This window comes from Nerophis ophidion, linkage group LG28 (genome assembly GCF_033978795.1).
Source record: "Nerophis ophidion isolate RoL-2023_Sa linkage group LG28, RoL_Noph_v1.0, whole genome shotgun sequence".
Taxonomy (NCBI): Eukaryota; Metazoa; Chordata; class Actinopteri; order Syngnathiformes; family Syngnathidae; genus Nerophis; species Nerophis ophidion.
In genome coordinates, this window is record NC_084638.1 from 22705759 (window position 1) to 22719736 (window position 13978).

Here is a 13978-nt window from a genome sequence, read left to right on the forward strand (position 1 = left end):
CCGATTAAGATTAATTTTAAAATTTTGATGACACGTTTTAAATGGGTTAAAATCCACTTTGAAATAAGATTTAAATTTGATTCTACAGATTTTCTAGATTTGCCAGAATATTTGGGGGGAATTTTAATCATGCGTTTGAATAAATATTTCACAAATTTTCTTCGTCGAAAAAACAGAAGCTAAAATGAAGAATTAAATAAAAATTAAAAAAAAAAAATTTAAAAGAGAATAAAACACGAAAAAAATAAAAATTACATTTTGAAACATAGTTCATCTTCAATTTTGACTCTTTAAAATTCAAAATTCAACTGGAAAAAATTTTGAAAAAATAGCTAATTCGAATCTTTTAAAAAAAAAAAAAAATTCCCAATTAAGATTCATTTTAGAATTTTGATGACATGTTTTAAATAGTGAAGCGAATTATATTTATATAGCGCTTTTCTCAATTGACTCAAAGCGCTTTACATAGTGACACCCAATATCTAAGTTACATTTAAACCAGCGCGGGTGGCACTGGGAGCAGGTGGGTGAAGTGCCTTGCCCAAGGACACAACGGCAGTGACTGGGATGGCGGAAGCGGGAATCGAACCTGCAACCCTCAAGTTGCAGGCACGGCCGCTCTACCAACCGAGCTAGGTTAAAATCCAAACTGCGCTTTGTTAGAATTAGTAAGAAATTGGACCAAGCTATATTTCTAACAAAGACAAATCATTATTTCTTCTAGATTTACCAGAACAAAAATGTTCAAAGTAATTCAAAAGACTTTGAAATAAGATTTAAAATTGATTCTAGGGATTTTCTATATTTGCCAGATTTTTTTTACAACAACAACAATAGAACAACACCAGCACATACATAATATGTACAAATATGATCCTAAAAGTGATAGCAAATAAGCAGTTAGCGAAATAAATAATAATATAGTAATGACAAAGAGCATTTTTACACTAAAACTGGAGCGATACAAATACCAATAGAAAAAGCACTATTGATCATGAACAAAACCAATACTTTACCTCTATTATCAACAATACAGTTGTTCAAATGCAACAATTCGTATACATAATGATAGCTAGAAAGATAATTAAAAAAATTGTGTTGTTATTTTTGTATTTGCTGTTGTTGTTTTTGTCTCTCTGTCCAATCCCCTTCTTATCCCCACAATTTCCCCCTCTGTCTTCCTTTTTTTTCTTTTTCTATCCCCTCCTGCTCTAGCTCGGTCGCACCAAATGATAATATAAATACATTTAATAAAGTCAAATTCAAATAAGGCAACAAGAGAAGTATCCTGCACTTCTTTTTTGTAAAGTAAATCTGAACAGACGATATGGGCATCTACATCAACTATATGATTTGCCTGAGAAGAAAAAAGAAAAAAGAAAAAAAGAAAAAATTTTAATCATAATAAGTTTGAAGAAATATTTCACAAATATTCTTCGTAGAAAAAACAGAAAGTAAAATGAAGAATTAAATTAAGATGTATTTCTTCTCCTATCTCAGCTATAATCGGGCGGAAGGCGGGGTACACCCTGGACAAGTCGCCACCTCATCGCAGGGCCAACACTATTCTTTACCACAAAAAAAAATACTTGAACATTCATTTAAACTGTCAGGAAAGAAGAGGAAGGAATTTAAAAAGTATATGTGTTTAAAAATCCTAAAATCCTTTTGAAGGTTGTATTTTTTTTTTCTCTAAAATTGGCTTTCTGAAAGTTATAAGAAGCAACGTAAAAAAATAAATGAATTTATTCAAACAAGTGAAGACCAAGTCTTTAAAATATTTTCTTGGATTTTCAAATTCTATTTGAGTTTTGTCTCTCTTAGAATTAAAAATGTCCAGCAAAGTGAGACCAGCTTGCTAGTAAATAAATACAATTTAAAAAAATTGAGGCAGTTCACTGGTAAGTGCTGCTATTTGAGGTATTTTTAGAACAGGCCAGCAGACGACTCATCTGGTCCTTACGGGCTACATTGGTGACCTCTGTGTTAGATGAATTATTATTAGGGCTGTGAATCTTTGTCCCATGATTCGATTCAATATCGATTATTGGGGTCCCGATTCTAATTCAACACGATTCTTGATTCAAAAACGATTTTTTTTCCCCGATTTAAAAGGATTCTCTATTCATTCAATACATATAATTTCAGCAGGATCTACCCCAGTCTGCTGACATGCAAGCAGAGTAGTAGATTTTTGTAAAAAGCTTTTAAAATTGTAAAGGACAATGTTTTATCAACTGATTGCCATAATGTAAATTTGTTTTAACTATTAAACGAACCAAAAATTTGACTTATTTTATCTTTGTAAAATTATTGGACACAGTGTGTTGTCAAGCTTATGAGATGCGATGCAAGTGTAAGCCACTGTGACACTATTGTTCTTTTATTTTTATAAATGTCTAATGATAATGTCAATGAGGGATTTTTAATCACTGCTATGTTGAAATTATAACTAATATTGATACTATTTGTTTCATTACTTTTGGTTTGTTCTGTGTTGTGTTTGTGTCTCCTCTCAATTGCTCTGTGTATTGCAGTTCCGAGGGTTGCTGGGTCAGGTTCGGTTTTGGAATTGGATTGCATTGTTATGGTACCGGTGTTCCGTACAACCTTACTGCAAATCATTGCAGATTATTCCATCAAATTGCGGCATATAGGCTTGACGTGAATAAGGCTTCCACTCTTTCTCCTGGACTAAAGTTGCAAATTTCTGAAAAGCTGCCATTGGAAGTAGAAATGTCCGATAATGGCTTTTTTTTTTTTACCGATGTTGTCAAACTCTTAATTACCGATTCCGATATCAACCAATACCGATATATATAGTTGTGGAATTAACACATTATTATGCATAATTTTGTTGTGATGCATTAAACAATGTAACAAGGTCTTCCAAAATAAATCAACTCAAGTTATGGAAAAAAAGTGCCAACATGACACTGCCAGATTTATTATTGAAGTCACAAAGTGCATACTTTTTTAACAACAGCAGCTTGGAATTTGGGGCATGCTCTCCCTGAGAGCGCATGAGGAGGTTGAAGTGGGTGGGGTATGGAGTAAGGAGTGTATTTTGTAGCGTCCTGGAAGAGTTAGTGCTGCAAGGGATTCTGGGTATTTGTTCTGTTGTGTTTATGCTGTGTTACGGTGCGGATGTTCTCCCGAATTGTGTTTGTCGTCCTTGTTTGGTGTGGGCTCACAGTGTGGCGCATATTTGTAGCAGTGTTAAAGTTGTTTATACAGCCACCCTCAGTGTGACCTGTATGGCTGTAGACCAAGTATGCCTTGCATTCACTTGTGTATGTGAAAAGCCGCAGATTTTATGTGACTGTGCCTTTAAGGTTTATTGGCGCTCTGTACTTCTCTCTACGTCCATGTACACAGCGGCGTTTTAAAAAGTCATACATTTTACTTTTTGAAACCGATACCGATGATTTTGAAACCGACACCGATATTTTCCCATATTACATTTGAAAGAATTGATCGGCCGATAATATCGGCAGTCAGATATTATCGGACATCTGTACTTTAAAATAATCCCAAACAATAGACATGGTGTCGTTAGTCGTTAGTCAGCCACCGAACGAGTTCGCTTTTCAGCCACAGCTACTGTCAGGCTTGGGTTGTTTTCCTGAGGTGCGAAGCGAATGGAGTGGAAACGGCGTGAAGGTAGGTACTGTTGGATTTGGTAGTCTTTTTATTTCCTAGTCAGATTTTAGAACAGCTAAAGTGTGAGCCTTTTACATAGACCTTGAATTTGGAATGTAGGGATGAAGCCATAACAATCTGTTATCTCAACTGTCCAAGGTAGGGAGGAGAAGAAGAGGGGCAGGTGAGAGTGAGTGAGGAAGGAGAAACTGCCATTTTTAGGATTAGATCAATTCGGACCGTGCCTTTGAAATGTATCTAGATTGATCTCCCAAGGCGCTTTGGTTATAAAATATCAAAATGAGCAACAACTGTCTCTGATTGATTTAAAACCTCCTTATGTGTCATAAAAGAACCTGGGGGCGTTGAACGAAGGAAGAACGGGTCAGAACGCAACAGTACATATTTAATTTATTTACTCATAAACTAAAAACAGGAACAAACAAAAAAGCGCCCACAATGGAGGTACAGAACTTGGGCTATGAAATAAAAGACTAGCACAAAGGCTATAAACTACAAACATGAAACAAAAACACTTGTGCTAAGGCATGAATGACAAAAACTTACGTGGACAAAATGAACAGCATAGCAAGGCATGAAGCAGATAATCGAGGTCGTGAAGGAGGTGACGTTGCCAGACTGACTGGCTTAAATAATGAACATAAGTGAAAACAGGTGTGAGACAAGACAGGTGAACTGATTGGCCGTCATGGTGACAAAACAGGGAGTGAAAAAAAAAAAAAAGAGTCCAAAGGTCAAAAGCACCTGGTATTCCTAGGCAGTCTCCCATCCAAGTACTAACCAGGCCAGACACTACTTAGCTTTGAGGACAGCTGCGATTGGGGATGCTCAGGGTAGTACGGCCATACAAAACTCATTGTCAGACATGGCAAATGACAACTAAATCAGTTGGCATGGTAACGAGAGAAACAAGGAAATGCAAAACAGAACTAAATGTCCAAAAAACTAAACATAGCACGAGCAAAACAAAACATGAGGCGTGACAGCTACAGCACCGGCAACAACACACTCTTGTTGTTTTTATGCTGCACTCGCAGCGGTTTTGATGAGTTTAACATTATGGAGACACTGTTTGTTGGTCATCAGGTGAACACTTGTGGTTCTTTCAGTTTAGGAGCAAGGTAAATCAATGGTTTTTGTGGAGCTTTCCATGGAACAGCCTGCTTATGTGGGTTGAAACAAACAAAACAATAGTCTCGGATTGAAAAATGCCCATTTCTTACAAAGATTTAATTTTGATAATACTGTACAAATGTTGCAACAAAAACAATGTTTCTTCGCAAAAAACAGACTACGGTAATCCTATATGGTGCCAGCTTGGCCAGATCTTTTTTTGGACAAGTCGCCACCTCATCGCAGGGTCTACCACTATAATAACCAGCATTAAAATACATTAGCCTACTAGGTGTAAGTAATCATTAAAAACAAGGCACAGGTTTTATTTAACAAGTATATTTAAAGTGTTTGGCCACCGTATCATTACAAACAGTTTGAACAGTAACACTGTTTGAATATAGAAAAATAAAACACTGTACTTAAATAATAAATAAAGCCGAATTGCACATAAAAATAAATATCAAAATACAGTTTTAAAAATACAATAAAAATGTACTTAAAAATATATAGTATAGTATATAAATAGATATTTAGTTGGTTCATTGGCATACCACTAGATGGAGCCTACCACAGTTTGATAATCCCTGCTGTACATTATGTGCACAGGCAACAGACGGGATTTTTACCACCGCACTGTAAAATGTTAAAATAATACCTTAACAGCTGACATTTATCCATGAAAAGTATGAAGAAGCTGCTGATGGTGTGTTTGACGGGTCGACAAAAATGACGTTTTTTTAGGAAAATTTGCGCAGGGGTTCTTTTAAAGGCGCGTAAAATCTAAACCGGAGCAGTGATCAAAACTCTGTGAATACATTTTAATTCAGAAGGGTTTAATCTCTCTCCTGTGCGAGTTTGAAGCCGACACGACAAACGCGCTCGGAGGAGATAATGTTTGGAAAAAGGTGACGGGTTTTTACAAAACTTTTATTTTGAAGGGGTAATTTTTAACTTCCTGTTGATTTTTACTGAAAGATGTTAATTATTAAAATGTAGGTCTAAGTGAGACCTACATAGAAGTTTTTGTTTCATGTCTTTCCGGCATTCCTACCGGTAGTTGCAAGCAGTTTTGTCTGTGTTTTATTCAAAATTTGCGTTAGAGCGCAATTTTGAGTTTTGGGGTTTGGTTTTTTATTAGATCGCAATTTTCGCCAGTCCTGATGTGTGTGCCATGTTTGGTGAGTTTTGAAGCATTTTAAAGGGGTCGAATTACAGCTCAAAGAGGCAAAAAAAACATTTTTTTAGGAAAATTTGCGTAGGGGTTCTTTAAAGGCGCGTAAAATCTAAACCAGAGCAGTAATCAAAACTCTGTGAATAACTTTTAATCAGAAGCGTTTAATCTCTCTCCTGTGCGAGTTTGAAGCCGACACCACAAACGCGCTCAGAGGAGATAATGTTTGGAAAAAGGTGACGGGTTTTTACAAAACTTTTATTTTGAAGGGGTAATTTTTAACTTCCTGTTGATTTTTACTGAAAGATGTCAAATATTAAAATGTAGGTCTAAGTGAGACCTACATAGAGGTTTTTGTTTCATGTATTTCCGGCATTCCTACCGATAGTTACAAGCAGTTTTGTCTGTGTTTTCTTCCTAGGAGCAGTTGTTTCTGTGTTTTATTCAAAAATTGCGTTAGAGCGTAATTTTGAGTTTTGGGGTTTGTTTTTTTTTTATTAGATCGCAATTTTCGCCAGTCCTGATGTGTGTGCCAAGTTTGGTGTCTCTCACAGCTGAAGTGTACCTATGATGAAAATTACAGACCTCTGTCATCGTTTTAAGAGGGAGAACTTACACAATCGGTGGCTGACTAAATACTTTTTTGCCCCACTGTGTATAATTTTGTCCCACACACTACAGAGCTTATTAGGACTGTGGAGGTGAAATACTGAAAATAATAATGACTTTGATTTGTCTTATTTTGACCGTGTGCCTTTTGGTGGCTGCTGCTGATTTGGAGGAGGTAAACAACAGCAGGGGACAATGCGCTCCTGATTGATTAAAAAGTGCAAAAAAAATGATTGGTGCTGAACTCCCATTGTATTGCCAAGCATTTGAACACCTCGTGCACCTGCGAAGGGATCAGAAATTTACATATGCACTGACCAACATGTCAAACCCAGAAGACCATTAAGTTAAATCAATAAGGCATAAGGCTTGACATCATTTCTCAGTGACCTACTACAAGGAATTTATGGATTTCACCATCTATGGTCTGAAATATCATCAAAACGTTCAGAGAATCTGGAGAAATCATTGCACGTAAGCGGCAAGGCCAAAAACCGACATTGAACACCCGTAACGTTCGATCCCTCAGACCAGGGGTAGAGAACCTATGGCTCTAGAGCCAGATGTGGCTCTTTTGATGACTGCATCTGGCTCTCAGATAAATCTGAGCAGACATTGCTTAACACGATAAGAAATGAATATATCCGCTGGTAATTTGTCAGGTTCAAACACTGATGACATTTATTAAACAGACGAGAAGCAAGGAATCATGCAGAGACAAAGTTCAATTTGGCCCGTTGAGGAGACACGTGTTTTGAGCTGTATCCTAGTTCCAGATCCAAACTACGTTCTAAAAGTCCAGCCCGCGCGCGTCCTCTATTTATTTGGGAGGTCCCTTTTTACATCACTGAAGCTGTCGCTGAGGGAAGGGGGTAATATCGACAACTCCGGTTAGACACAATATATGATTATACAAAAATTCAAATGTGTTGACGCTAGTGATATCGCCTTGTCTCTGCTCTATCTGCGTCAGCAGGCCATTCCTGGACACAGATACTGATACCAGACAGTCTTGCAACCTTTTGGATTGCCAGCATTGCACAGACAAAGAAAAATACCACTTCAGCACAATTGACAATAATTATAGCAACGGCCCTTAAGCATAAAAGTTGTGTGATGATATACACATAATTATTCTAACATAATCACAGTGTTCAAAATAACATTCAAAATATAACACATTCTCACGCATTTTAATCCATCCAACCGATTTCTACCACACCTGTTCAAGAAGTCGCATTAATGGTACGAAGGGTTTTATTTATTATTGGTTAACTTCAGAATAAACATCTTATTAAAAAGAATACGAGTGTGACACTTTGCTGGCATCGTGTTGCCAATTTGTTATCCCGTGGATGCAGTCGGAGATGGACACAGCGTGAAGGTAAGAAATGATGATTTATTATCACTACAAAAACGGACTAGGAACAGAAAACACTTGCACAAAGGCACTAAAGTCAAAACGAACAGAAAGCGCTAGCATGTGAGCTAGGGACAAGCAAAGGTCTACCGTGGAAGCTAGAGTACACAAAGTCTTTACTACAATCGGGGATAGCGACGTCACCTATTGCATCGAATAGCAAATTAGAATCCGAGAGCGAGTAACTAAAAAGGCAGGCTTGAATAAGGAGAGTAATCACAAAGCAGGTGCGCGTGAAAAACAAACGGTAGGTGACACAAATACGTAACTACGGAAACTGAACAAACAGGAAGTGCCACCAGGAACTAAGGAAGACAAACTAACCAGATGTGATACAAAACGAAAACAAAAACCAGAATATGACTCCATCCAAGTAGCGGATCATGACAACGAGACTTATTATACTTTGAAAATGTTGGTCTAAAATATATTATATGGCTCTCACGGAAATACATTTTAAAATATTTGGCTTTCATGGCTCAGTGTGTAAATGATATCACCACATGGGCTCAGGAACACTTCCGAAAACCAGTGTCAGTAACTAAAGTTTGTAGCTACATATGTAAGTGCAAATTAAAACTCCACTATGCAAAGCGGAAGCCATTTATCAACAACACCCAGAAACGCCGCCAGCTTAGCGGTGCCCGAGGTCATCTACAAACCCCGTTTCCATATGAGTTGGGAAATTGTGTTAGATGTAAATATAAACGCAACACAATGATTTGCAAATCATTTTCAAACCATATTCAATTGGATATACTAGAAAGACAACATATTTGATGTTCAAACTGATAAACTTTTTTTTTTTTTTGCAAATATTCATTAATTTTAGATTTTGATGCCAGCAGCACGTGACAAAGAAGTTGGGGAAAGGTGGCAATAAATACTGATAAATTAGAGGAATGCTCATCAAACACTTATTTGAAACATCCCACAGGTGTGTAGGCTAATTGCGAACAGGTGGGTGCCATGATTGGATATAAAAACAGCTCCCCAAAAAATGCTCAGTCTTTCACAATAAAGGATGGGGCAAGGTACACCCCTTTGTCCACAACTGTGTGAGCAAATAGTCAAACAGTTTAAGAACAACGTTTTTCAAAGTGAAATTGCAAGAAATTTAAGGATTTCAACATCTACGGTCCATAATATCATCAAAAGGTTCAGAGAATCTGGAGAAATCATTGCATGTAAGCGGCAAGGCCAAAAACTAATGTTGAATGCCCGTGTCCTTCGATCCCTCGGACAGTACTGCATCAAAAAGCCACATCAGTGTGTAAATGATGGGCTCAGGAACACTTCCGAAAACCAGTGTCAGTAACTAAAGTTGTAAATGCAAGTTAAAACTCCACTATGCAAAGCGGAAGCCATTTATCAACAACACCCAGAAACGCCGCAGACTTACTGTCAGGGTCAAATACCATGAGACATTATAAAGACCCAAAAACAGAGAATAGAAGACAAACCAGTGATTGCTTTTCACGTACGAGGAGAGAAACTGGAGCAAGTTGTCAGTTACAGGCTCCTAACTTACTCTGAAACTTTCTCCAGCCTCCTAGCCTTTTTAATTCATTTAGGGGAGCCCTGCAGTAGACACACGCACACACAGCTGCACTCAGGGAGGGGGATTTTACAGCTGTGCGGGATACCTAACCCCTATGGTGAGAACTAAACACAGGCAAATACATAGCAATAAAAGGATTAGCAACTTCCTGCATTGCTCTGGCCCATCTGCAAATTCCTCGTTTAAGTGGGTAGGTCAACCTAAGTTCAATCCAACACCAAGTTTCCTTTCTACTTGTCTACTCAATGCACAAAACAATCATATTTGAATATTACAATTAATCCAACATTTCCTTCCTGTTTATTACACTTTTATTCAAATGTTTCACATCACCTTGAAACAACCACTTCTTTCGATTTTCAAAACTATGCTTACACTCAAAATATAAATGTTGCAATTTCATTATTCGGAGTCATATGAATCTGGAAACAAGTCTGGTAACGCAGGTGCAAGATCGTCTGAATTTGTTCTTCAGACAGTGAATACATTTCTGGAAAATATAGATACTAAATATCAAAGACTTGTATTTGCCAAAACACGTCCGACCACCCCTCCCACATAGATGTATCTATGCCAGAGTGCTTTTTAACCTTACCGTTAAGGGTGTGCAGGCCTTCCAGTGCTTTGGTCAGGCTACTTTCTGCAACATTGAAGTTTGGTACGAACGTGCAACACTGTTTACCAAATATTGTGCACATGCCCCGGCCTGTGTAATTTTCTAATCTCTGTACGTTGTAGTGGACGTAGTTTATTCTGTCAACATTCTTGTTAATCGTACCCCAGCAGTAGACGGAATTCAAATTCAGCTGCAACATCCATCCATCTTCTTCCGCTTATCCGAGGTCGGGTCGCGGGGCCAACAGCCTAAGCAGGGAAACCCAGACTTCCCTTTCCCCAGCCACTTCGTCTAGCTCTTCCCGGGGGATCCCGAGGCGTTCCCAGGCCAGCCGGGAGACATAGTCTTCCCAACGTGTCCTGGGTCTTCCCCGTGGCCTCCTACCGGTTGGACGTGCCCTAAACACCTCCCTAGGGAGGCGTTCGGGTGGCATCCTGACCAGATGCCCGAACCACCTCATCTGGCTCCTCTCGATGTGAAGGAGCAGCGGCTTTACTTTGAGTTCTTCCCGGATGGCAGAGCTTCTCACCCTATCTCTAAGGGAGAGCCCCGCCACACGGCGGAGGAAACTCATTTCGGCCGCTTCTACCCGTGATCTTGTCTTTTCGGTCATGACCCAAAGCTCATGACCATAGGTGAGGATGGGAACGTAGATCGACCGGTAAATTGAGAGCTTTGCCTTCCGGCTCAGCTCCTTCTTCACCACAACGGATCGGTACAACGTCCGCATTACTGAAGACGCCGCACCGATCCGCCTGTCAATCCACTCTTCCCTCACTCGTGAACAAGACTCCTAGGTACTTGAACTCCTCCACTTGGGGCAGGGTCTCCTCCCCAACCCGGAGATGGCCCTCCACCCTTTTCCGGGCGAGAACCATGGACTCGGACTTGGAGGTGCTGATTCTCATTACGGTCGCATCACACTCGGCTGCGAACCGAGCTGCAACATGATTTACCAATTTATAGTTGTCAGATATCACTTCTTTGGACATCCATTGCATCGATCAAAATTCGGTCTAAGACACTTTGACAGTTTACATCACATCTAGTTCTTTTCCAATGTTCAGATATCAAACTGTTCAGGCGTGTTAACAATTATTTTACAAATATTCATACATTTGCTATGGGTAAGCAGTAGAGCGTTTTCATTTCCAGTACTCTGGAATGCCCTCCCGCGTTTTCATTTCGGGCTCCAGTACTCTGGAATGCCCTCCCGGTAACAGTTCGAGATGCCGCCTCAGTAGAAGCATTTAAGTCTCACCTTAAAACTCATTTGTATACTCTGGCCTTTAAATAGACTCCCTTTTTAGACCAGTTGATCTGCCGTTTCTTTTCTTTTTTCTCCTATGTCCCACTCTCCCTTGTGGAGGGGGTCCGGTCCGATCCGGTGGCCATGTACTGCTCGCCTGTGTATCGGCTGGGGACATCTCTGCGCTGCTGATCCGCCTCCGCTTGGGATGGTTTCCTGCTGGCTCCGCTGTGAACGGGACTCTCGCTGCTGTGTTGGATCCGCTTTGGACTGGACTCTCGCGACTGTGTTGGATCCATTATGGATTGAACTTTCACAGTATTATGTTAGACCCGCTCAACATCCATTGCTTTCCTCCTCTCCAAGGTTCTCATAGTCACAATTGTCACCGACGTCCCACTGGGTGTGAGTTTTCCTTGCCCTTATGTGGGCCTACTGAGGATGTCGTAGTGGTTTGTGCAGCCCTTTGAGACACTAGTGATTTAGGGCTATATAAGTAAACATTGATTGATTGATTGATTGATCTTATGATAAGTTTCCTAACTGTTGTACATGTCAATGCAGGTATAATTAGCTTCTCTTTTTTTTTTACATATTGATTAAATATCGGTTTCTGTTTTGTCTCTTTAGCTACAAGGTAAATTTCGTTTTGCTCATTACTTCAATTAAACCTTTTTCGACTCATCTTGAGTAATTGCCTGGGCTTTTACATACAACACAATCAATTTTTGTAGCCTTTCCTACTTGCTCCGTCATAAGGAACACATTAATTGCCAAAACAGGAACCAATTGTTATCAAACTTTGACACACCGTCAAATGGTATGCTTACAACTCTCCCGTCCAAAGGCAAAACCCAGTAACTCAATCTTGTTTTTGTCTTTTTGGGCAGTCACGTGCAATGTGACCGTCTTCCCCCACAACTCCAGCTGTCACACCGCGGTGAGGGAGGTCTCGTCTTGGTTTTTCTGTCTTGTGATTTACGTGTTTTATTTTGAAAAGCTACCCTCTTGTTTCAGACCACGGGCCCGTCCTCTTGTGTCACCAGTCCGACCTCATCCCTGATTCCTGATTGTTTCCACCCGTTCCCCATCACTCCCACATCCTATTTAAGCTCACATCTCCGTTTGTCCTTCGCCAGATCGTCTCGTCTATCGTGCCTTTCTAGCGTCCATGTCCATGTCCTTGATTAGCTCCTTGTCTTGCTCCTGTTTTCCTAGTTTTTGCTGTAATTTTGAGTTGACTTTTTCCTCCTTCGAGCGTCCTTGGTTATCCTTCGTCTTCCTAATTGGTGAGTTTTGTTTTTCCAAATTTCGAATTTATTGCCTCATTGATTGAGTGATTTTTTCGTTATTTATAGTTAGTGTTTATATATAGGTCGTTTTGGTGTTTTTTCCTCCTGTTGGAGCGCTTTTCGTTTATTCCTATTAATATTCTTTTTTTGTTAGAATTTCCTTAGATTGGTATTCCTCCTTATTTTTGTGGAGTGATTTTAAGTTCATTGTTTATCCTCGGAATTATTTTTGCTCGTGTTGATTATTCTCGTGAAAAACTTTTCTGCATTGGAGGTAAAAAGTTGTTTCAAAATAAAAGCTTTATTTTTTGAACGTCTTCTCTGCATCTGGGTCCTCTCCTTACTCCGAGTCGCACCCGGTTTGATATGCAAATCGTCTAAAGCCTCCTCTATTGAACTGACCTCCCCCACCTCTGCCTGTGTTTTGATAAGACGTGTCACTGTTCTGATCTAACAGGAAAGTGTCTTTTGTTGCTTTCACGTGTTTTTGTTTCTTTTTCACTACTTTTTCTGCATGAAGTGCATGGTTTATTTATTCTTCTATGTAATGTTTGGTTACCCATGCATATATAGCTGGTTTAGACCCAGCGTGGATGGCGTTTTTTAATTGTTGCTGATAAGCACCTTGGGGTGCATTATCTTCCACCAATCCACTGTGTGCTTTAAACACTTTTGTCTCATGTACTCGATATTCATCAAAAGTTTCATCATCTTTTTGCTATTTTTGTATAATTTGCTCTCATTCTGTATCTGTTGCGTGCTCGGTTAATCAACCCCTCTACCTGATGGTGTAATTCTAAGCTGTTATAGGGCAAGGGTTGATTACGGCCATTGTTGGGCTTTTATTTTGCTTACTTTGTATCCTTCATTATGTAGATGATTTAATAACGCTAATGTATTTTTTTCCTAATTCAAATGTTATACTTATTACTATATATAATTTTTTTAAAGTAACATTTTAAACTCGCTTAACTGTCTATACGCCACTTAATCTATACTTTTACATTCTTCCAATTGTTTATATTTTCTTAATTGCAATTCTTATTCAACAATATTCAAAGCAAATAGTTGTCTATCACTAACTGATAGATGTATGGTGTACTAAAAATGTCTAAAACATAATTTAACCTAAGAATGTTATACTACACTTCAAAGTTAAACCTACTTTAAACTTACATGTGTTGAATTTATTTTCACACCTCAATGCACCACGCACACACACAGTTGGTGTGTGTGTGTGCTTGCACTCCTGAGGGCAAAGGTCAGCAACCTGTGAAGAGC